The 24,246-nt window shown below is 46.6% G+C and overlaps 1 protein-coding gene across 3 annotated transcripts in view; it reads right to left on the bottom strand.

The window, feature by feature from the left end:
• Positions 1–24,246, bottom strand: part of PAG1 (phosphoprotein membrane anchor with glycosphingolipid microdomains 1) — a 602,401-nt gene that overhangs the window by 219,912 nt on the left and 358,243 nt on the right. For all 3 annotated transcript variants that reach the window (XM_085605365.1, XM_085605366.1, XM_085605367.1), the window contains one exon: positions 18,239–18,424. The gene's annotated coding sequence lies outside the window, so the exon portion shown is untranslated. The remainder of the gene's footprint in view (positions 1–18,238; positions 18,425–24,246) is intronic.

The following is a 24,246-nucleotide window of genomic DNA, read 5'->3' as shown; positions in this document are numbered from 1 at the left end:
GGAGACAATGCTGAATTATGGAGTAATGACTTCTGGCTTGAAGGTGTAATAAGGAAGGTGTACATGACTTGGCCTATTATATAGAACTTGTACAACCATTCTGTTAGACAGCTGGTTACAGCTTAGGTAGGTTGTAGACATAATAGACGTGTGATGAAATATGGTTGGGGCTTTCTTTGGCCGAATATGGATAATTATTGCTGACTTATTTATAATGCTTACGGTCATTCTAACAAACGTGAAATGTAGATGATTAGAGTATATAATAATCATGGAGTGTGAAATACCAAATATTATGCGTGCGGTTGTGTGTACTGATTTTGGGGTACATGCATAGATTTGTATATACCAATTGCATATGAAAGATTTGTCTGACTCCTAAGACTCCCACCTGCCAGAGCATAACTGTAGGAGAGGAGTGGGAGATACCTGCCAGTTGTCCTTTTCAAATAAAAGGTCACAATTATCAGCTTAGGCACTAGGGGCGGCTCCTCCACCTAGGCGGAGAAGAGTCGCCCCACTGCTTTTCAGCGCTGCAAAAACAGGAAAAATAAAATGAAAATAACTCTATGTTATTATCATTTACTTTTTCCATGCTGAGGCAGTTTTGCAAGGCTGGGTCGGGCCTGGCAGAGCAGGGGAGATGAGTGGTGAGCACACTTTGAAGTGCGCATGGCAGTTTGGCCAGTCATGCGCATTCGCATATTCTCCTCCAGCTGTATTATACTGCCTGGGTGGAGAACATGCCCAGGCTCCTAGTCCCTGTTCGAGCACCGAACTACAACGCTCAGACCAATCATGATGCTGCTGTCATGGTGACAAAAGACACACAATTGATGGACAGCAGTGTCGTGATTGGCTTAGGGGAGCCTGGGTGTTTCCTGCTTCCTGTACACACAGAAGGAAGAGGACGGAGAGGACTGAGGAGAGGCGGAGGCCAGCCAGCTGGCAGGTAAGAGATTTTTTATTTTAACCTCCCCCCACACCCCACTACCACTGCCCGGGAGCAGCCGCCACTGTTAGGCACCTAACAGTTGTCTTGATCGAAGAAAAGGTCACAGTTAACGGCTTTAGTAATCTACAAGGTGTGACCCCAATAGCTTAGGGGAAACACAACAATATGACTATACACACTTAAATTAAGGAGGTGGGTGATCAACTAATAGATGAATCAATCATTGTCAAAATGAGTGCATACATGTGCAAGCATGCACACACACCTGTTCCTACATACAGACATGAAGCCTGATGCAAGCCAAATTGTCTCATAGTGTCCAGCTTGCTGCCTACTCCATATATGTAATCGGAGCATAGATACATTTTGATACTCTCAACGGAACTGTACATTGAAATACATATACATTGCATACCATTAATTGAGTGATATTAACACTTGTTATTTGCAACACTCCAAAATTTCAAAACGGAGGTTTTAAAGGATAAATAAATAAAAAAATCAGGCTAGTATTATTATAAGGACTCTTTCAGGGATCGAAAGCATGGAAATTAAAATTAACAAAGATATGTCTAATCATGCACATATAATAGGATGCTTTCAGCTTTTAGGATAGAGTCCTTCGCTATAAGATAACATAAGTTAACACCAACCTATACTTATCAGAGGCATGGAGAAGAATTAAAGCGCATCTACAGTCTCCAAGGGTGGGGCGGGGGTGTTGTCTGGAGATTATGTTGGTCACACTCTGAACAACTAATGAGATTTCCTTCTCTTGCAGAACAGCTTGATTCCATAGCATTAAACAGATTCTGAAACTATAATCACAGGCTGCCTGCTCTATCTAAACCGTGCAAGAAAATACATCAAATATAATAGGGCTGGCTCTTGCACTTCAAGTAGGCAGCTGAATGCTTAGCCCCTTTGTGGATTATTATAATCTTGTGCTGGCAGAGACACTGGCCAGGTGCTTGTCTCTGGTCCACGATGGCTCATCTGCCATTTAAATGGAACTGAAATTTGTATATTAAAATCAAGTCTTAAATTCTGACTGCACCCATGATACCTAAGCATGTTTCGAAGGTGCAGTTCTACAGTTGCAGTACATTTTACTACACTTAGAAGGTCTACAACAAGGCACAGATGTGGGGTGGAGATCTACCCATGCAGTCAGGGAGAGTAACAAGCATTGGCAATGCCGACATGCTTGGAATTTGAGTTATGTTATAGGTGATAGTTGATAGTTTTCTTTAAAAAGCTGTTGACTGAGATTGATCTTGTGTGATATGTATATGCAACTGTAAACATATGAGAATTGTAATACATTCATATATGCATTCTTCAGTTATATAGGTTAGGCATGGTATGTATAGTAGATATGTTAAGTAGGTAGATATAATATCTCAAGTATGTAAACTGGTATGGTATGTAGGCAAGCTATCAGAGGTATATTATCTTAGGTACAGTAGGTTAGGACCAGCAGATTTGCAATAGTAGGCAGGTATTTTACTATTTTTTTTTTTTTTTTGGTCAGCACTGCATACCATTGTTATGGCATCACATCATATTCTTTATCTGGGCACCCTTTCGGATTACCTGTGAACACCATCAATCAAACTTTAGAAAATAATGTTTGAAAGTGTATGCTGTTTAGGCTTAGCAGAGAGTTTGTTCAGTGTTTTTAGAAATGGTTTCTGGGAATTCATTTGGTAAGCGCGTAGGTATGAAATGATAGGTATTATTAGTATAGTGGTTAGGCATGGTAGATCGGTATGGCAGTTTAGGTATAAACGTTCATTTTGGTAGGTAGTGTTAGACTTGGTGTGGTTCTTCCCTTACTTATTGCGTATAATCCTCCTGTTTTGCTGACTTCGTTTTACTGCTTTAGGTCTCGGCACACTTTACCACTGCCAACCAGTGCTAAAATGATTGTGCTCTGCTTTTAAAACATAGTAGAATTGGCTTACACCCAATTTGTCTATTTATTTTACTTGTAAGTCCCTAGTAAAGTGGTCCTACATGTGTCCAGGGCATGTAAATTGAATGCCACTAGTGGGCCTACAGCACAGCTTGTGTCACACACTTAGGTAGCCCTTTAAACATGTCTCAGGCCTGCCATTGCAGTCTGAGTGTATGCAGTTTTAAAATGCCATTTCGAGCAGACAAAATAAACCTTTTGCTGGGTGCAAACCTTCCTTTTCAATAGTTAAAAGTCACCCCTAAGCCATGAAAAGCCCAAAGAGCAGGGTGCGGTGTATTTAAAAAGTAGGATTTGTACTTTAAGGTTTTACATGTCCTAGTAATGAAAGACTCCTAAAGTTGTTTATCACTAAATATCCCATAGGATAACACTGCTGTTACCTTATTACATCTAATAAGCTGTAACTTCAAATTGGGAGCAAGTAGGCAGGTCGACTTTGGTGTCTAAAGCATTGTAAGTAAAATCCTTCTTTAATGGCAAAGTCAGATTTTAAATAACAATTCTGAAAATAATAACTTTTTGGGCATTTTCTTTTTCGAACCATTTGGGGCATGCAGCCTGACCCCGGGTCACATGACTAGGTGTAGCTGGCAGTTAGTCTTTGTGTAGTGCTCCCAGACAGTGAGACAAAGGGGGAATAGGTGTTGGCAGCATGGGCCACTCTGAGGTACCGAAGGGGAGGAGCTGTCACTAACCACCCTTGCCCATCACAAAGATCCTGCCTGAGCACTCTCACTAAGGTTGTGTCACTAGTCTTTTGTAACCCCAGACAAATTGGGGCCAAACAGGGAGAAAGGGTATGCCTGACACCTCAGGATGGAGAGGAGGGGACCTCTAGAAGCAGGTATAAATGTTGGACCCTTAGACCCAACTCTTCAGTACACTTCCGTATCTGTGGACTCCGCCAGGAAGAAAGACTGCTCTACTGCTAAAAGGACTTCACAACACAGAGAAACTGTAGTCGGTTGGATAGGTATAATTATGTTTAGTTAGTACCTACTCTAGGAACTTCTTTGTCTACCTATGCTTTCTACCTACTAGAAATCTGGGCAATTACAAGAATTGAATGAGGTGGGCTCACTCACACAATGTAACATGCTTCATCATAGGCCACCTCATCCCACTGTGGTATGATGGTACTACCTGGGCGGACTCGACCTCAAGGGGGACTGTCTTGAGGGAGTTCTTAGAAATTATTTATCTGGACATTTATCTGGGATCCAGTTTTCCTAACGAAAAATACCTTGGGATTTTAAACTACGAGAATTAGTTTATTAGTCGTTACCCTTGTTATGAGTAAAAAACATTAGGAGAGTATTTTCAACTGGCATTATTGGGTGTCATGGCCCTCACATACCTCTGTGGTGCCAACTTGTTTCTGTCCATAAAGGACATGCCTGCCTGAGCCCGCATGCACACGGCACACACAGGGCGTGTCAATGGCAGACGCACTCCATGCTGCCATGCTCCCTGCACTCCAACACAGCTTTTGCCAATACTACATGCCGCCACGACATACACTGAAGAATCTTGTTTGTGTGCTTAGTGGTGGGATTAATTTTTTGTTTAAGTGATTAAAAATAGTTTCACAGAGAAGATTCATATAAACATCCACACAATTCTATGGGCTGATCTACAGTGCAACAGGCCGCCCTTTGCACCAATGTCTAAAGGGGGGATCACCCAAACAAGCCAAAGGTTATAGAGAGCTGACCCAAGCCTCAGTCTGAAAAATGTATGTTCTATAGTCTATCGATTGTAGTAGCGAAATCAGGACATGACTCTCCACCTCAAGTTGACTGTATCCAGACTTAAGGAGCCGATGCTGAGGAAACAGGCTCAGAGGTCGTTTTAATGCACTATCATTCATTAAGTAAAAATAGTGTTCCTTGGGGTAGTTGGGATTGGTTTCCAACAGAGATCATGATCAAGCTCTGCAATAATTTACCCAAAACACCTCTGCAAGCAGCATTACCCTACCAGTCTGAAAAAACAGCTTTATCCTAATAAGGCCCAGGCATATTGATCTGCTGCAGTAGGAGTATTACGCAACTAACTGCTTGTATATGCTGTATTTTTGTCCCAAGCTTAGATAGTGTTATTTGCTATAACACCAGCCTGTGTTTTGAAAAGGTCATGGTCAGCCAGATCAATATAACAATGCAGTAGGAACTCCACAGGAGAGGAATAAGGTGATATTTGCAAAGGGGGGGGGGGGAGGCAGAACGCCACCCTTCACCGAGAAGGGAAGAAAGGAACTTGTAGCTTTAACCTATGATTCTCAAGGAGCAGAGCTCCAGTCACAAAGTAGAAAATAAGGCATTTTTTTTTTTTTTTTTTTTTTTTTGAAACCGTTTATTGCAGTTTATAGAAGTTACAGATATGGGCCTACAACCACACGGCCGGCCGCTAGAGCATCAAAAGCATATTACATACATACAGCAAAAAGCTTTCTCAGCGGTGCACAGTAGGAAGACAGGAGTGAGCAATGGTGCAGGCCTCACAGCTCCATGCCCACAGTACGGTTCCATTTTCTTAACGCAAAACAACGTAAACAAACCACAACCGCAAGGCAACCCTCGATCCAAAGTGACAACACGTGCTCCATAAGTGGGGGATCCAAACCAGCAGCAAAATTCTGAAGAGGGGGACGGGAGTAGATCAGGGACTGGGGGACCGCGCGCCCGCGGCCAAGGGAGGGGCGCCATCTAGGGAGACGGAGCCGGCGAGGCCGCCGGTAGCAGCGGCGGCTCACAAATACCCCCGCGGTAGGCGTTCCAGGGGCCCCAGAGTTTCATCCACGCCCCAGGCTTACCCCTCGCCACATACACCACCTTTTCACGAAACATACACCAATCCATATGCTCTTTCCAGGCCGACACCGCAGGGGGCCTCTGGGATCCCCACAATTGGGCAATATCACGCTTGGCTATCATGTATCCCAGAGTCACCCACCGCGCCTGCGGGACCGAGTAGTCATTTGGTTCCCAGACATTCAGCAAGCATCTCCTCGCTTCAGGCAGCAGCGCGACACGCGTAACCATTCGTAGAACCTCATGCACACCACGCCAGAATCGCTCCACCTTCGGGCACTCCCACAGTATATGCATGAAAGTCGCCAACGCACCACAGCCACGCTTACACATTCCATCACCGGCAAAACCCATACGTAAAAGCCTTGGCCCCGTCACGTAGACCCGGTGAAGGATCTTGAGCTGGACGAAACGAAGGCGAGCCGGGATGGCCACCTCTTTCGGAGAGGCCACCGCGGAGATCCAATCCTCGTCATCCAGCTCCAGCCCGTCGGCAACCCAAGCCTCGCGGAGACTAGTCAGCAGACACGATCTATCGTTAATCAATTTTTTGTATATGAGGGAGATCGTGCTGTCCGGGACATGGCCATCTAGCACTCTGTCCTCCAGGGGGGAAGACTCCGGAATGGATGCAACATCCGGGAAGACGGAGCCCAGCGCACGGCGGACCTGTAGGTACCGAAAGTACTCACTGCCCTGCAGCTGAAACTCCGCCTGCAGCGTCTCAAAAGTTTTGAATCCCCCCCTCGTCCAGAGATCTCCCACCGTGCTGATTCCGATCGTGTCCCACTTCTCGAAGCCCTTCGACGTCCACAGGGAGCCCAACCTCTCAGATGCATACAGCGGAGACGCTCGGGTCAAACGGTCCTTCCACCCCATAGCTGCATTAGCCGCGTGCCAGACACGCACCATGACACGCGTCGGTCCCGTCAAACGGGAGTCGGGCGCGCCAGAGTAGAGCGCTCGATTATAATCGCCACCGGGCAGAAGCGTCCTGTCCATCTCAAATGCCGGGTTCAAGGCGGGCCCGTAAAGGCCATGATTAATTGCAGCTAGTTGGGAGGCCCAGTAATACCGTTTGATGTCCGGGAGGGCGACCCCTCCATCGTACCACGGGAGCGTCAATTTAGCCAGAGCAATACGCGGCCTCCCGTCCCAGAACAGGCGCCGCTGGAGGCCCTCCACCTCGCGAAAGTAGCGTGTCGGGACCAGGTCCATGGTATTCTGGAGGGCGTAGAGGAAGCGCGGCAGGGACATCATTTTAAATAAGGCCGCTCGGCCGAGCGGCGAGAGCGGCAGACGCCGCCAGCGCACCACGTCCTCCCTCAGACGCTGGAGGGGGGGCAACAAGTTCCGCTCATAGCGGGCCTCCGGGTCAAGAGTGATATATATACCCAGGTACCGGAAACCCTGGGAGGCAATCTGGATCGGACAGTCCCGTGGCAAGACCGGGGCCTCCCCGGAAAGCACATAGACACAGGATTTCGCCCAGTTGATGACCAGGCCTGAGTTGCGACCGAAGGAGCGCAAAACATCAACCAGGACGATCAGTGACTTGCGCGGGGAGGCGAGATACAAAAGGATATCGTCAGCATAGAGGGACACGCGGTCCTCATGCTCGGGGGTCCAGCGGAGACCACGGATAGAAGGGTGCCACCGCAACCACTCCGCCAGGGGCTCCATGGCCAGGGCGAACAGGAGAGGCGACAGGGGACAACCCTGTCGCGTGCCCCGCCCCAGCGCGAATGGGGCAGATACTCGCCCATTCACCACCACCTGCGCCAACGGGCCCGAATATAGCAATTTGACCCAGCTGACGAAACCCGGGCCGAACCCAAACTTCGCCAGCATCGCCCAAATATATGGCCATTCGAGCGTATCAAACGCCATGGTGGCGTCCAAGGACGCCAGGATGGCCGGCTCCCGTACAAATGGGACACGCGCGAGCACCCCGTGTAAGCGCCGCAGATTAAGCGCCGTGTTGCGGTGTGGTATAAAGCCCGATTGGTCTTGGTGGACCAAATCGCCCACCACGCCAACCAACCGGTTGGCCAACACCTTGGCGAGGATTTTGGGCTCCGCGTTCAGAAGCGAAATCGGCCTATAGGATGTGACCCGCTCACGGGGCTTCCCCTCCTTATGGATCACCACAATTGTAGCCAGACGCTGGTCCGGCGGGAGGGAGCCCTGCGAGTGGGCCGCAAGGAACATCGCGCGCAGGTGGGGCGCCAACACATCCGGGCGTAGCTTGTATAGCTCAATGGGAATACCATTGGGGCCCATGGCCTTGCCGGATGCAACCGAGCGAATAGCCGAGCCAATTTCGTCCGAGGTGGGCGGGGCATCCAGCGAATCCCTGTCCTCCACCGTAAGGGAGGGCAGTGCGATGTCCCGAAGCAAGGCATGGGAATCTTCCTCCGAGCAGGGAGAAACCGGGGAGTAGACTTCGCGGAAATAATCCGCGAAGCAGGAGACAATGGCTTCCGGCTCAGTGACGCACACACCATCCACGCTCTCAATCAGAGGCACCACGCGGCTCGCTCTTTCCCTCTTGTCCAACCACGCAATCAATTTGCCAGCCTTGTCACCCACATCATACAATCGCCCCTGCTGCTCTCTACTGAGGCCCCTGGCCGCCTCCGTGACGAGGGCCCGATAGGCCGCCTGCTTTAAGTGCAAAGCATGCAACTTGGCGTCTGTTACCCCGCTCCCCAGGTCACCCTCCAGTTCTGCAATCTCGGCCTCAACCCGGGTCACCTCCTCCCGCTCGCGCCGCCGGGCATTGGAAATAAAGGAGAGGGCCTCCCCTCTAAGAACCACCTTGAAAGCCTCCCACAGGGAGATGGCAGACGGGACCGACCCCACATTCTCATCGAAATAGCGCTGTAAGGATTTGATCAAGTCGGCACGAATGGTGGGGTCGCGCAAATACCATGCATTGATCGGGGCCACTCTGCCATCCCCCCTCGGGAAGACATCGAAATGCAACAACAATGGGGAGTGGTCTGAGATACCCCGTGCCAAATGGCGCACCTCCCCCACCCTCCCTGCCTGGGCCGCCGGGACAAGGATGTAATCAAGCCGCGAGAGGCTACCATGGGCCCCCGAGTGGAAGGTGTACTGTTGCAATACGGGATGCTTTAAGCGCCAGCAATCCACCAGGCCCAGCGTGTCTAAAAGGCCGGGCAGCCACGCCTGTGCCCGGGGGAGGTCCCTAGGGGGATGGCGATCCATAGACCCAGAGGCAACCGCGTTAAAGTCCCCTCCAACCACCAACAGGCCACCCGGAAGGTCCAGAAGGAGGCGCCCCAGGTCCGCAAATGTAGTGGCTTGTAACCCAGGCGGGACGTACACTGATATAAAGATAAACACTCTACCCTCCATTCGCCCCACCAGAACGGTGTAGCGTCCCCTCTCATCATGGCGCACCTCGTCAATCTCCAACGGGAGCGAGTTCTTGACCATAATACCCACCCCCCGCGAGCCCGAAGTGAAGCCGGAGTGGGCCGCCAAACGATATCCCCGCCGATTCATTGCATGAAAGGTGTTACCTATAAGGTGTGTCTCCTGCAGGAAGACAACATCTGGAGAAATACGTTTTAAATACTGCAGGACCACACCACGCTTAATCCTATCCCCCAGGCCGTTAACATTCCATGACAACACAATCAAATCCCTACCCCCCATCATACGTCAAAACAATCGGTCGCCCCCCACCGAGCATCTTAAAAACAACAAAACAGTTGCGGGTTTGCCTTGCGGTGCTAACAAACAACACACCCCCCCCACCCCCCGGTCCCAACAGAACTCCCCCCTCCCTGCACCCCTGCATGAGCCCAGATAGCCCCCCCAAAGTGCAGTGTGCCTGTCGCCCCATAGCTAAGTACTAACTAGTCCCCCCGAGGAGGAGGGAAGCCCCCAGCAGACCCCACCCGACCTCCATGGGAGGGGAACATACGAAAGCAATATATGGTAAAGGAACAATATCCAGAGCAAGGCCTATACAGTCACCCCTCAATTCTGATCCGGCGGGCCCTCCCCGCCAGCCGCGCCCCCCCCACCCCGATCTCCAGGCAAAGTATCTAACCAGTCCCCAGCCACCTCGGGCCGGTCGAAGAAGTGCGTACGGCCATCCACCTCCACCCTCAGCTTAGCCGGAAAGAGCATTGAGTACTTGAGGTTTAGGTCCCTTAGGCGACGTTTAATACCAAGAAAGCTCTGTCACTGCTTCTGGACCGCCGGAGTAAAGTCTGGGTAGAAGTGTACATCCATGTTATCCAGTCTGACCGGTCCCTGTTGCCTGGAGGTCTGGAGGATGGCGTCTCTGTCCCGGAAATTAAAAATCCGGGCAATAATAGGCCGCGGCGGTGCACCGGTCTTAGGGCGGCCCCCAGGGACCCGGTGGGCACGCTCCACCGCAAAAAGCTTACTCAGCCCCCGGGGCTGGAGATGGGTCAGGATCAGTTCTTCCACGAAGAGATCTGCCGCCTCCGCCTCTCGGCCCTCCGGCACACCAATAATGCGAACATTGTTCGTCCGGGCCCGACCCTCGGAATCCTCCAGTCGCCGGTCCATCAGGGCGCTCGCCTGGCCAAGCCGGCGCACCTCCTTCTGGAGGGCCACCACGTCCGTAGTGAGGCTCGTTGTGGTGTGGGCCAGGGAGTCAACTCGGTCGTTCGTTTTTGACAAGTCTGCCCTCACAAGGCCCACATCCACCAGGACCGAGTCAATTTTTTGCGCCAAGGTATCGAAACGCTGGTCCACTGAGGCCTTCATCTCTGCGATGGCGCCCATGACGTCCCGGAGGGTCAGATCCACCGGTTGGGCAGGCGCCTCCGTCGGGCCCACCAGGGATGACCGCGATGTCTCCGGAGAACCCTTCTGGAGCGTGTAGCGATCCATACTATTGGCCTGGTGCGCCGTGCCACGGCGGGTTGTCTTCATCTTCGCCTGGTCGCCATCTTGTTTGGTGGACATGCTGGCCCTTCCACCGTCGTGCCAAGATCTCCAAACGGGCCGCCACACCAAATCACGGGTGTCAGCGGGGGGGGCGGGGGCGACCACCGGGCCGCGGGTCAACCCACCGCCGGTGGGTCAGCCGGGCACCTGGACAAGGCAACACCACCGCACCCCGCTCCGCAGCCCGACCCCGCCTGAGGCAAGGAGGGCGCAAAAGCGAAAGTGAAAGTGCGGGGTACGCGAGTCGCCCAGCCCCGCTCGCCGCTGTTATTCACTTCGTCCCCGGATCGCCCCACTACTCCAATCCGGGGGGCCGGCGAGGAGAAGGCCGCAACCTTCAATCGATGCTCCCACCGGTGTTCGGGGTCCGATTCGAGCCCAAAAAACGGGTGGCGCCTCAGCTCGGGTTCACCGACACAGTCCCCTCAACAAGGACAGGATATCGCCAGGATTAATTCAGGAGGTCGCGGAGGTCCTCGGGAGCCTCGCACCTACGCGGCCATCTTGGTTGCACGCTAGGCTCCTCCTCCCAAAATAAGGCATTTTTAATGCTTTTACACCCATCATAATTAACCTCTGCAGGAGGATGGGACTTCATTTGGGGGAATTATCCAAGGCTTCCAAAAAAGGTCCTTAATGTATGAATAGAAAAATGCGGTACAAAAGGGGGTGGTGACGGACGGAGCATCAGAACCAATCAAACACTCACACCCAGTCAACAGATCTGGGTTTGATCCATCACCGTTCTTAAGCCCACTCTGCCACCCCAGTTCAGACATGGCCATATGCAAATCAGTCTGACCCTGTGCCTCATGGGAACAGTCCAGCCCGAACTGCCAAGCCATGCCTTCCCTGGACCGGAAACAAGCTTCCTAGGACCGGTTTCTGGCATTTCAGCCGTCTTCAGCCAGGCTTGCTTGAATCCAGTGGCAAAGTAAGCAAGGGACTCACGTCTGAACATACCCTGCCAACTTATGGCAAACACAGCGGTACAAAAGGGGGTGGTGATGGACGGAGCATCAGAACCAATCAAACACTCACACCCAGTCAACAGATCTGGGTTTGATCCATCACCGTTGTTAAGCCCACTCTGCCACCCCAGTTCAGACATGGCCATATGCAAATCAGTCTGACCCTGTGCCTCATGGGAACAGTCCAGCCCGAACTGCCAAGCCATGCCTTCCCTGGACTGGAAACAAGCTCCCTAGGACCGGTTTCTGGCATTTCAGCCGTCTTCAGCCAGGCTTGCTTGAAACCAGTGGCAAAGTGAGCAAGGGACTCACGTCTGAGCATACCCTGCCAACTTATGGCGAACAAAGCGGTACAAAAGGGGGTGGTGATGGACGGAGCATCAGAACCAATCAAACACTCACACCCAGTCAACAGATCTGGGTTTGATCCATTACCGTTCTTAAGCCCACTCTGCCACCCCAGTTCAGACATGGCCATATGCAAATCAGTCTGACCCAGTGCCTCATGGGAACAGTCCAGCCCGAACTGCCAAGCCATGCCTTCCCTGGACCGGAAACAAGCTTTCTAGGACCGGTTTCTGGCATTTCAGCCGTCTTCAGCCAGGCTTGCTTGAAACCAGTGGCAAAGTGAGCAAGGGACTCACGTCTGAGCATACCCTGCCAACTTATGGCGAACAAAGCGGTACAAAAGGGGGTGGTGATGGACAGAGCATCAGAACCAATCAAACACTCACACCCAGTCAACAGATCTGGGTTTGATCCATCACCGTTCTTAAGCCCCCTCTGCCACCCCAGTTCAGACATGGCCATATGCAAATCAGTCTGACCCTGTGCCTCATGGGAACAGTCCAGCCCGAACTGCCAACCCATGCCTTCCCTGGACCGGAAACAAGCTTCCTAGGACCGGTTTCTGGCATTTCAGCCGTCTTCAGCCAGGCTTGCTTGAATCCAGTGGCAAAGTGAGCAAGGGACTCACGTCTGAGCATTCCCTGCCAACTTATGGCGAACAAAGCGGTACAAAAGGGGGTGGTGATGGACGGAGCATCAGAACCAATCAAACACTCACACCCAATCAACAGATCTGGGTTTGATCCATCACCGTTCTTAAGCCCACTCTGCCACCCCAGTTCAGACATGGCCATATGCAAATCAGTCTGACCCTGTGCCTCATGGGAACAGTCCAGCCCGAACTGCCAAGCCATGCCTTCCCTGGACCGGAAACAAGCTTCCTAGGACCGGTTTCTGGCATTTCAGCCGTCTTCAGCCAGGCTTGCTTGAATCCAGTGGCAAAGTGAGCAAGGGACTCACGTCTGAGCATACCCTGCCAACTTATGGCGAACAAAGCGGTACAAAAGGGGGTGGTGATGGACGGAGCATCAGAACCAATCAAACACTCACACCCAGTCAACAGATCTGGGTTTGATCCATCACCGTTCATTAGCCCACTCTGCCACCCCAGTTCAGACATGGCCATATGCAAATCAGTCTGACCCTGTGCCTCATGGGAACAGTCAAGCCCTAACTGCCAAGCCATGCCTTCCCTGGACCGGAAACAAGCTTCCTAGGACCGGTTTCTGGCATTTCAGCCGTCTTCAGCCAGGCTTGCTTGAAACCAGTGGCAAAGTGAGCAAGGGACTCACCTTGCTCACTTTCTGTAAAAAACATTAGACACAATAAGACTCGGACAACTTTAGAGCATTTGGTTATTGTATCAAAGTACCAAAATCCAAGCATATAAGTAACATTTTAAGATGCTTAGTCATATATTTCACAATTTGGAATATAAAGTCACACATTTAGTTAAGCTTAACGAACCCTAAATATCAGAATCCATAAGAAGATGGTTTCCATACAATCATACAATATGATCTCTACCACCTACAAAGCAAGCAGTTGATTCTTGAAGTTTCTCAAATCATGGATAAAGGGGATCAAGTTAAAGTCCACTATGGGATAAATCCTTAGCTAAAGCAGAGGAATTAAGCATAAATCACGAAAGTTCAAGTCTGGTATCTCACCAAACTGCTCCACATCATCCAGAAAACCAGTTCATCAGCAAAGGCAACTAGCAAAGGGGCATAATAGAAATGATTTGGAAGGCAAGTAGGAAACAAGGAGAATTTGTCAAAGGGCAGCTTGAGCTTAGACATAAGCTCTGCTTAAAAATACAAAATAAAGTCTCCTCCTCCTGTGCATTGTGGTTAAATAGTTCGATTTGGTCTTCAATGACATCAATGGTGGGTCTGATCATCATGTGATCATTTCTTCCATCTTCCCAGGTACAAATTTACTCCAACATAATTTCCCACACAAGTAACGAGAAATGAATGTCCTTGTATCCTACAGGTTAGTTGTCACATAGCTTTTGGGTTTGCAACTGTTTACAGATGTTGGGGAAGGTCTATTTCCCACCATTCATACAGAAAAAGAATAAAACAATTGTCTTTGTTTAAAAAAGGATGTCATGTGAATCAAGAACAAATAATGCAACTATTGAGAACGTATCAAGTCCTTTGCACAAAACTGTGAATTAATGTAGCCTAAAGAAAAAGACATTTTAAAGTATTTAAATTCAACATTTCATATTTTAGTACTATAGAATTTTAAAATCTAAGTTTGACTGTAATAAAATAAATCATTTATCATGTGAAAGCATTCTAAAACGTTTGTCAGCAAAACCTGGATAAAAACACCACTTTCATTAAGGCCTACTGCTGCAACTTAAAAACATTGTAACGTGTAAATTAATTCTAAACATCATTATATCAAATTAGTTTCTAGACGCAAACATTGTACACTATGTTAGGTACTTATACTAAAAACTTCAAACATCTACTATTTTCCATTTAAGATTTGAACCACAATTGAGTTTGTGAGTATATTCTTCAATTAAGTCAAATAGCAATGCTAACTTATCATTATTTCATAACATTTCTTGTTAATAATATAATGTAATTGGTCATTTAAACTTCTTGAAGCTACTATTTGGTTAATCCTGTGGTTTCTATCTATGTCAAGCACGCTTTTACTGTGCTCACATCACTTTTTGTGAGTTTGTGTCATTTTCTGGACATGTGCAAGGTGCACCTTTATTCTCGTGTTTACAATTCAGTGAAAGTGTGTCGTTTAAAAGGCAAGAACCGCTTTTATGCTTCCTCTGGAGGAAAGGGTCTCTCTGATCACTGAACAACAGTTGGTGTACAAGGCACCTGCACAGACCAAAGCTGAAGAACTTTACAGGCTCATAAAATGAAGGAATCCCAAAACCACAGAATGGTGATGGAGCTATGTTCTTTTGCACTTTGATAACTACAAGTTAAATGATTAAAAGGCCTGTAGTGATCAGTCAACTTGCTTGCAGCTCAGCATTTTTCTCCTTTGAGGCAACCTTCTGCCACAATTAAACAAGCCATGCAAAAAGTGCAACAACCTCACAAGAAATCCTCTGCATCAATGGGCTCACATAGGTGATGAACTCTCACCCACCTAGTGCTTGTTTCCTAATAGGGTCCCTCCATCTAGCAGTGGGCAGCACAAGCAAGTACAGCTGTCCTGGAGTTACTATTTAACTTGATTGAGAGAGCGAATTAGAGTGTAGTGTTGTCTATGTTGGGACCCAAAACATCTGCCTTTGTTCAGGTTAGGGCACCACAATCAAGACAAAAAGTAACTGAATGAGTTACTTACTTGTGGATGGATCCCAGAACCCTATGAAGAAGCACACTGTGCTTGTGACTATACGGCCATAAAGAATTATTTGTGGGACAGGCGTAGCCAACCAATATTGTTGCGTTTTCTGTATGAATATGTTGACCCAGAGGGAATATCAGTCATTAAAATCATCCCTCAAGTGCTATGCCAGTAGTGTGCTGACCTATTTGTGCCTGGAATGAAATATGTAAACTATTTAGAGGGATAAGACTGATTTGTCAAGCTACACGTCAAAGCAGGAGAGAGAGGAGGAAAGGTCCATGGGCATAGGAAGGTGAAGCGCCTATTGGGGCACCATGCCTCTAAACAGATAAATCAGGGAAAAGAAGCACTAAGCAAAGGACGTACAATGCCAGGAATTGAGATACGGAAATGAAGCGAAGGTGGAGAGCAGAAAAAGTATGGAGCCATCAGTATACCCATTGGTTGGTGGCCTTACCCCACAGCAAAATGCAATAAAGGAGGGAAAAAGTGGGATTGCTCCTACGGGTCAAGGTGTAATAATGATACAAGGTGAAGTAATCAATGCAAGTGATGTAAAGGCCCTAATGTCTCACTCCATTTTGAGTAGACCCGGTTACTATCTTTATACAGTATAGGTCGCCATTTTAAAGAATGGACGTTGCCATTTTAGAAAACAGACCTCACCATCTTTCTTAATTTATGCAGAATCATTGTCATGTCTGCCATTTGAGACAGATATCGGCTGACTTGATCATTATAAGAAGTGTGAAAGTGTCAGGTCGTTTGACTAATGACATAGATATAACACCAGATGCAAAATCAGTCTGGGTGAATATAGCACCTGATAAATATGGGATATGGGTAGTAGCTCCAAACAAATCTCTTTCTGAATCAATTCAGTGGGACTAAATGGCAGGTCATGCTCAAGTCCTGGCAGAAAAATTATCACACCAAGCAGACCCCAGAACATTACACATTTGAAAGGGAATATAAAGCCTTGGGAGCTTCTAATGAGACCACCATTGTGAATGACTACAGGGAGTGCCTTAGGCAGAGTGTGTAAAAGCTTCAGGGCCACTAAAGTGAGTCTGATGAAAGAAAGAACAATTTGAAAGAATGAAGCCAGACCTGCTGCAAACCTTGAAGAATGTCTCTGGTGCCCGTCTCGCGGGGGATGATAGGAAGAACTTATGGAAAGGACGTATGTATCTAGCATCAATCTGGCATCACCTGGACAGCCAGAGCCCCCTGCCGGACACTCTGGATGGCTTGAGGATAGGTATTTGAATAAAGTCCCCCTTTTCTCCCAGCAGCAATGCCCACATTCTCAGGTTGACTTTCTGAATAGCACGTGGACACCTATTACATTTCACTCAAGTATAGAGTGTTTTTCTGAATGATGGGCAACAGGGTAAGGTTCTCTGGTGATGGTCAATTGAACTTAGCCTTTAACCTTGGGAGTGGGCCATTCTAGGGTTATGTTCTCTGATGTGAATTCCTCTACCCTGTCCACCATTAACCTCAAAAAGTTTACAAGACTTCCTATTTTCACTGTAGTGATTGATTTCTTGGTGGTCTCTAGGTTTAAAAGGGTTCTAGGGCCAGGGGCCTTTGGGGTTACACCCTGCACCTGCAAGGTCTAAAGCACTAGACATCAGCGAAGCAAATCACCTCGATATCTCTTCTCTGCGTAGCAGCATACCTGGAAGAGATCAATGGATCCATTGGAATGCTTTCATGGAGCTCATGCAGGGTAACACAGAGGCTCACTTGGCAATAATGTACATTACATACTATATAACTATTGAAAACTACAAAACGGTCCTTTCATAAAGGTTCCTTTAAAACTTTACAGATTAACCTTGACTAGTAATTTAGTGGTTAACCTAATGATCTCAGCCCCCCTCAAAATACAATATTCTTCATATCAAGAACACACTTTCTTCCTTAAAAACTGAAGCCCTTCTGGGGTTTACATACACTAATTAATAGCAGATACCAAAATCCAGAAAATCCATTGGTCTTGGAATTACAAATACAATACAGATACTGGCAGAAATAAAATGTAAGATGACAATACATTTTGAACATAATTCATATGGTCACAGAAAGCTGTACATAGATATGGCTAATCCAGCATTTGTGAATTCTGTATAGGGTCAATTCAGATTAGGAGTATTCTCTAATGCACATCTTATGAGCCATTAGAACACAACCTTAAAATTCAAAATCCCTTTAGACAACGCTGTATACACCCGAGGAAAGGAATTCCTCTCTTGTGTAAAGAAGTATATCATTTACTGAGCGCCTTGACTTGCATAAAGGGTACATTCTACAAGATGCCCTGTACTTTGTATTTTTTTATGTTTGTATATTTTTTAATTTAATGTATAACTTGTGGTTAAGTAATAGGACTCTCTCTCTCAGAGTCTTTCTCTATGAAACAAACTTTAGTAATTGTTTCTCTGTTTCTATACAGGTATATAATTGGTGTTTAACTGCACGTTTTTGTGTAAAAATAAAGCGCGGCTACTAATTACAACATTGTCAATGTATACTGTCAAAGAATTAGTAAGGGTGTTTTAATTCCATTTGATGATTCATGAAAATGGGCACTTTTCGGGACGTAAACATTTTTACTTTACGTTGTCTTACGGAATCATAAGAACAAAAATCTAATTGACAGGCTATAAAATATCTGTGAAAAATGTTTGGGCTTAGTGCTGATGTAGCGAATGCATCTGGGTCTCCAAGTCCAAAACTGCTAAATCTTGAGCACCAAAAATATTAACTTCTTACTAAACAATGGTTTATCCTTTTTAAAAGTCCTCATAAATGACTTTGTAGAAGCACAGTCCACATATATTTAAGATCTGTATCTTACCCATCCTTACTGTGCACCAACAGAGATTGATGTCTGCAGTCAAACAGCACGGCTTTTAGGTGTGGTGGCAGCCGAGAGACCGAGGATCCGACATGGCTTGAGACAAGCGCTACATGAAAAACAGAGGGCTCAGCTCAGAAGAAGCCAGTGTTCCATTTCCTCTGCTATTGGGTGTCACTGTAGCACCTGAAATACACAACAAATACATAAGAATTACATATTTGAAGCATGCACACAAACACAGGCGATAAATCCAAACAGTAGGCGAAATCCTAGTCATTTGCAATTCAAGAGGGAAGTAAAGGGACCCCCTGCCATGTGTGACATCTTTCAACAGTCCCAGTCTTTCAGCCAATAACTCTGAGCTCTCTACTATCAGAGCCAACATTAACTCATTGGTCTTCAAAAGCTGTTGACTTGGGAGAGGGATTGAGCAAAGTAACAAACATTGCACTGAAAGATTCCCCTCTCTGGGAGCATTTGCAGGCATCTTTGTGCGATTTACTTCCATGGAATGCGCTTCCCACATCTCCCACCACCAATGAGTAAATAGTGGCGGCAACTTTGACTTCTCTTTCCAAAGCGTGATAGTTCTTCTAATCGCTACAGAATACAGTACCAATTCTGTGATTCCCAACATAAATGTTTGCTTGTTTGAACATCAGCGATTAATGTTAGTTTCGGCATTTTGTCTAATTTCTGACAATACAGCACAAGTATTCGCCCATAATGGGACAGGCAGAGACCATATGAACAAGGGGATGTTACCATCTCTTCAACTGGGCACACCAGTGGTTTTTTTTTACCCTGGTAATGCTTCGAAACCTTATCCAGTGTAATGTAAAAATCAAAAATCATTTTGCACTAATATAGCGTACATTTTGCTGGTGTGACGCTGAAGTATAAAACGTTGAGCCTTGAGCAATTTACATGACTGGAAATTAAAAACCAATTCATTTTGTGCATGTTTCTGTCAAAGTTCCTATGCCAGCTTCTTTGCTCTCTGCCAAGCAGTCATAATATACCGGTATTGCAGAAGTATTAGATTGATCTATAAAAGGGGTTTGGCACAAGGACCACCGCATAGGTCTCTTTTTAAAGAGGTGTCTAATCAGACGGTATTTGTAGAGTGTTCCTCATTGTAGATTAAACACTGATTGGAAGGCTTTTTACCCAATGACAATTAAGCAAGTCCGGGAACCACACAATGGAACTGGCTTGCTAGATCTGACAGGGACTATCAAGAAAGGTTTCCAGTGATTTTTAATTTGTCCACACAGGTATGTTTTTTTAACTGAGCCAAAACATGGAAAAGCATTGCAACTGTTCTATATTTGATTCCCATCAAAATGTGGGTTTCCAAATTTAAAATTGTAAAGTCTCATCTTTTTAATTCATACAAAATATTGATAGAGGAGATCTTTTGAGAATAGGAGCATGAAGCTTTTGCAGCCCAGCAATGTAATTACTGCTCTGGCAAGGTTCAGCTGCCAGGAAGTAAGGTGAAAAACCATTGGCCCTTCTTGTCTTTATATGACCTAATGAAATCCGTTTAACAGAGTAACAAGCGTGACATGCAGAAGTTCAAATTTGCTGTTCGTTTTTTGTCAAAGTTAATGCCATATAATTTGCCAATTTCTATGTCAACCCCCTACACAGCAGATAAAATCCTTTCTAACGCAAAGGATAAAAACTGCAACATCATTACCAAAATATTTATTCTGCGTGTGTCAATCATTGCTGATTGGTTTCCTCATTAGGGTCTCCATATAAACAGGGTGATCGCGGACACTCTTCTCTTGTTCCACATCCTATCAATGCAGGGTGTGAAGCACTGCTGTTTACTGATACAGAAGTTTGCGATTGATCGATCAATGACTTGATCAAAGTAATAAAAAGCGTGCTTAAGTGCACAGATTTCATTACCTCCCATAAGACCTGCCTCAAATTCTGGTCGAACTCTTCCTCGTAATTGAGTAGTATAATTGCAAGGGAAGATCTAAAGTTTGTGCTCAATCAATAGGGTTCACAGACCAGTCAGTATGGCAGGTAGCGTCTCCACCTAGGATGAATCTGCTTTGCATCGGCCTATAACAAGGGAGAGGGCCTTCAACAACCGGTGCAGCCTGAGGAAGAAGCGCTTTAAGGCTTTTGGAGCATTCTGCCCACTGAGGGTAGAATGGTCTAAATTAAAAAGGGAGAAACAGAAAGAGAAACAGTGGAATGTTGGAGCAGAAGGCGTCATTGTCTTTAATGGAAGTCTCAACATTCTAATCTTTTTCTTAATATGTATTTAATAAAGATATCAGATGACAGAAGACGCTCTAGTAGATACTGTTCCTTCTTAAACACAATATGTGTCTTTGCCCACATTATATAGATTTTTCTGGTTTTATCAATCTTCCTAACAACTTCTTAGAAATAAATCTCAACCCTGTGATTTCCCACTAGCAAGTGATATGATACTTTTCATAACTTCCTCAAAAGATGCTGAATTTTCCTAGTGCTAAGAGCCTGATTATCTGAAACTCTGCAGATATTTCGTGGACAGCTAGAGGCGCTATTTTTGGTTAGTGCAAGCTCTTGCTGCCAGAGGAAGATGATGCACCTGATATGTAAATTCGGGGCCGCGGCATGCATGCACTGATGACTGGGGGATTTGCGCATTTTATATTTACTCCTTTTTAGTTGTTTTTACAGGTTTTGCATTTGAGTATTTTATTCAATTTTTACTTATCCCTTTTTCTGTGCTTGACTCTTGTGATATGGAGGTGGGGTGGGGGGGTGGTCTGACTTGTATTGTTCCGGGGATTTCTCTCTGGACTCTGCCTGTGTTTGGCAGCCATTTTTACTCCTCGTGGATAGCTAGAGGTGCCATTTTCTAGCTGCTAGAAGAAAACGAGGCACTGGATGTATAAATTCAGGGCAGCGACGTGCCAAAGACAAGCCCATCTGTGCCGATCAGCTTCCAGTCAGCGACCAGCACCAGCCACTATGCTTGACCTGAACTTACATCTGGTAATTGTGTTCGCTATTCCGCTGAGGAGCTTCTGGATTTACACCCCAAGAACCCATGCCTGCATAAATCTAACCCTAATATCATGGGGGAGGGGGGTGTCTTCTATATGCACTTTATGTTGAAATAAAGATTGGTATTGTCCCTGTGGAAGCGACTGATTTGTTTTTACTGGTAGGATGACGCCAGGGTCTTTTGCAACTTTTTACTTAATACTTGCTCCTTGCATAAGTGCCATCAATATTTTTGACATTCTATGCGACAGGCAACCAGATGTTTTATTTCTATCTGAGATATGGCTTACTGATACCTCCCTCCCTGTTGCTGAAATGGCCATTCCCCAGGGGTACAGTTTTTTAAATCTTGATAGGCCTATGGTCTACAAGCTAGCATACCGCTGCTCTATCTTTAAGGAAGATGAACTTTTAGGGGCAGAGGCCTTTGGTTCCTGCTTGTTCTGGTCACCCCACCAGTCTCTAGCCGGTGTCCTGATAAATAGACCCCAAGGCTACACAGGGAACATTATCAAATCCATGAACAAAGCTTTAGCCCACCTTTCACTTTGATTCTGGCATTTTATTGTAATGGGTGATTTTAATTTTCATGCCGATCATCCGTCAGAGAGTGAGCCTTCTATATTGCTGGACAAAATGTTGTCTTGTAACTTGGCTCAATATGTCACCAAGCCCACTCACTTGGCAGGACATATGATTGACTTTGTTTTCTCTAATGCCTAGTTGGATATGCTGGACCCACTTCCTTTACCTTGGACAGACCATTTTTTTTTTGTAAATTATTTTTTGGTTTATTTACATTAAGTGGTACAAGTAGAGCGTCGATTCACATATATCTCAGTATGGATTTATACAGTATGAAACACTTCAGTTTACATCAATGTTAGAGTACATAACACATTTACGGTTCTTAAGTCCACATATGTACGTACAGTGATATCCAGATCCCGCTAATCGGCCTCTATTTCTTGATTTATTACTGGCATTGTGCATATATCCCCCCTATAGGTGATCCAACCGCCCCACAATGGTATCCATTTTTTGGGGCAACCTCTGCGTACATATTTTTTTTTACCGCCACCATAGCCTTATCCATATCTTTACACCATTCCGTAACCGAGGGGGTGGAGAGGGCGTCCCAATGTTTAGCGATGTTTCTCTTGGCTAGCATCATTCCTGGTGTGGCCCAAGTCTGTGCTGTACAATTAAGGTCCGGCGCCTTCCAAATATTTAGAAGGCAGCGTTTGGTTTGTGGTGGGACTGGGCTCCCGCACACTCTCGTAATGGTGGACATAACTGATTCCCAAAAGAGTACTATTGCGGGACAGTTCCAAATTGTATGAAAGAAAGTACTGGGCGTCCCACACTGTAGCAGGCAGAGGTGGTTGTCAGTTTTCCCTATCTTGTGGAGAGTAGTTCTAGTGTAGTAGATTCTATGGAGGATCTTAAGCTGTACAAGGCGCAATTTGGATGTGATCGCAACTTCTCTAGGGGATGCTCAAGCCTCCTGCCAGTCTGTATCATCAAGGTCTCCCAACTCCTCCTGCCATTTATCACGGAGCATTTGTATGGGATCGGGTAGGTTATTGACGATTTTTCGTTATGTCATGGATATGGCCTTCGTGTCCATGTAGTCTGTCAGCAATCTATCCTCCTGTGGCGAGGCCTCGGGGAGACGAGTGTCAGAGGGAATTGTCGCCTCTAGGGTGTGTTTGATCTGATGATAGCAGGATCGCTCCGTGGGTGCCATTTTGTATTGATCTTGGAGTTGCGCAAAGGGGATTACCCCTCCCCGTGCCCAGAGATCTCCCACTTTTGATATCCCTATGTTGTCCCAATGCTTGAAACCTTTACTCTTGCCCAGTCTAACTAGCCTGTCCGTGTCCCATAGGGGCATCGCTTGTGTGATTTTGTATTCCCATCCCAACCGTTTGAGTACTATGTTCCATACCTGGAGTGTGTGTTTCGTTTGGCCTATCAGGGCCTGGGTTTTATTATAGAGTGCCCGATACAGCCCTCCCTCTACCAGCTCTAATCTATCGAGGTTGTTGGCCGGATCTGTGTGGGTGACATGCAACCATTGGTTAACCACAGTCAATTGGGATGCCAAATTGTACGTCTGTATACTTGGGAATGCGATGCCACCATCATACCAAGTTCTGAACAGTTTCGACATCGCTATGCGATGTGGTTTGTTATTCCAAAGGAGTTTGGTGACTTCTGCCTGAATGGCTCGGAAGTCAACAGACCATTTTTTAATTAGATTCCACTGGTCTGCTCTTACGTCTAATAGTGTGCATGCAAGGGAGCGCTCAAATATGTTTCAGTCGTATAGTAAGATCACGCCTGATTAGTTCATCAATGTACTTCCGGTCTCCACTCCGGTGTTATCAGGCGATGCTGAGCTGGATGCTAAAGCTAAAGACAATCACCTGTCTGCGGATAAATTTGCTCCAACTACAGTGCGTAAGGCAAGCAAAAGTTTCTTGGCGCCTTGGTTCTCTAAGGTCCTAGCAGCGGAAAAAAGGGCTGAGAGACTATGACGCAGATATTATAAGAAGGAAGATAAAGCTGCCTCTCGAGTGGCTTTGAAAAAATATCATGCTATAGTTAAAGCTGCCAGGAAGGTCTACTTTGGTGAGCAAATTAAGGCCGCAGAGAACAAGAGTCAGGAAATATTCAAGATCATGAAAAAATTCCTTGCACTCTCTGCATGTGATAGAGGTCTGCCTCCTTCAGTAGGACAGTGTGAGAAGTCGACTAGTTTCTTTCAAGATCAAATTTTTAAAATGCTGTCTACCTTATCCTCTGCCTGCATGGGTGATGATATGGAGACTCCTTTAGATGCGATTGTAGTTGATAGGCAATGTTCATCTCCTCTGTTCAAGCCAATTTCTTTGGACAACTCTAAAACAGATATATGTGGCCAAAAATCAGATTTTCCTTCCCAAGCAGCGCCAGGATTCTTGGAGTATGTA

Source organism: Triturus cristatus, chromosome 5_1, assembly GCF_964204655.1.
Source record: "Triturus cristatus chromosome 5_1, aTriCri1.1, whole genome shotgun sequence".
NCBI lineage: Eukaryota > Metazoa > Chordata > Amphibia > Caudata > Salamandridae > Triturus > Triturus cristatus.
The sequence above is the reverse complement of the archived record's forward strand: the minus strand, read 5'-3'. Positions and strand labels throughout refer to the sequence as shown.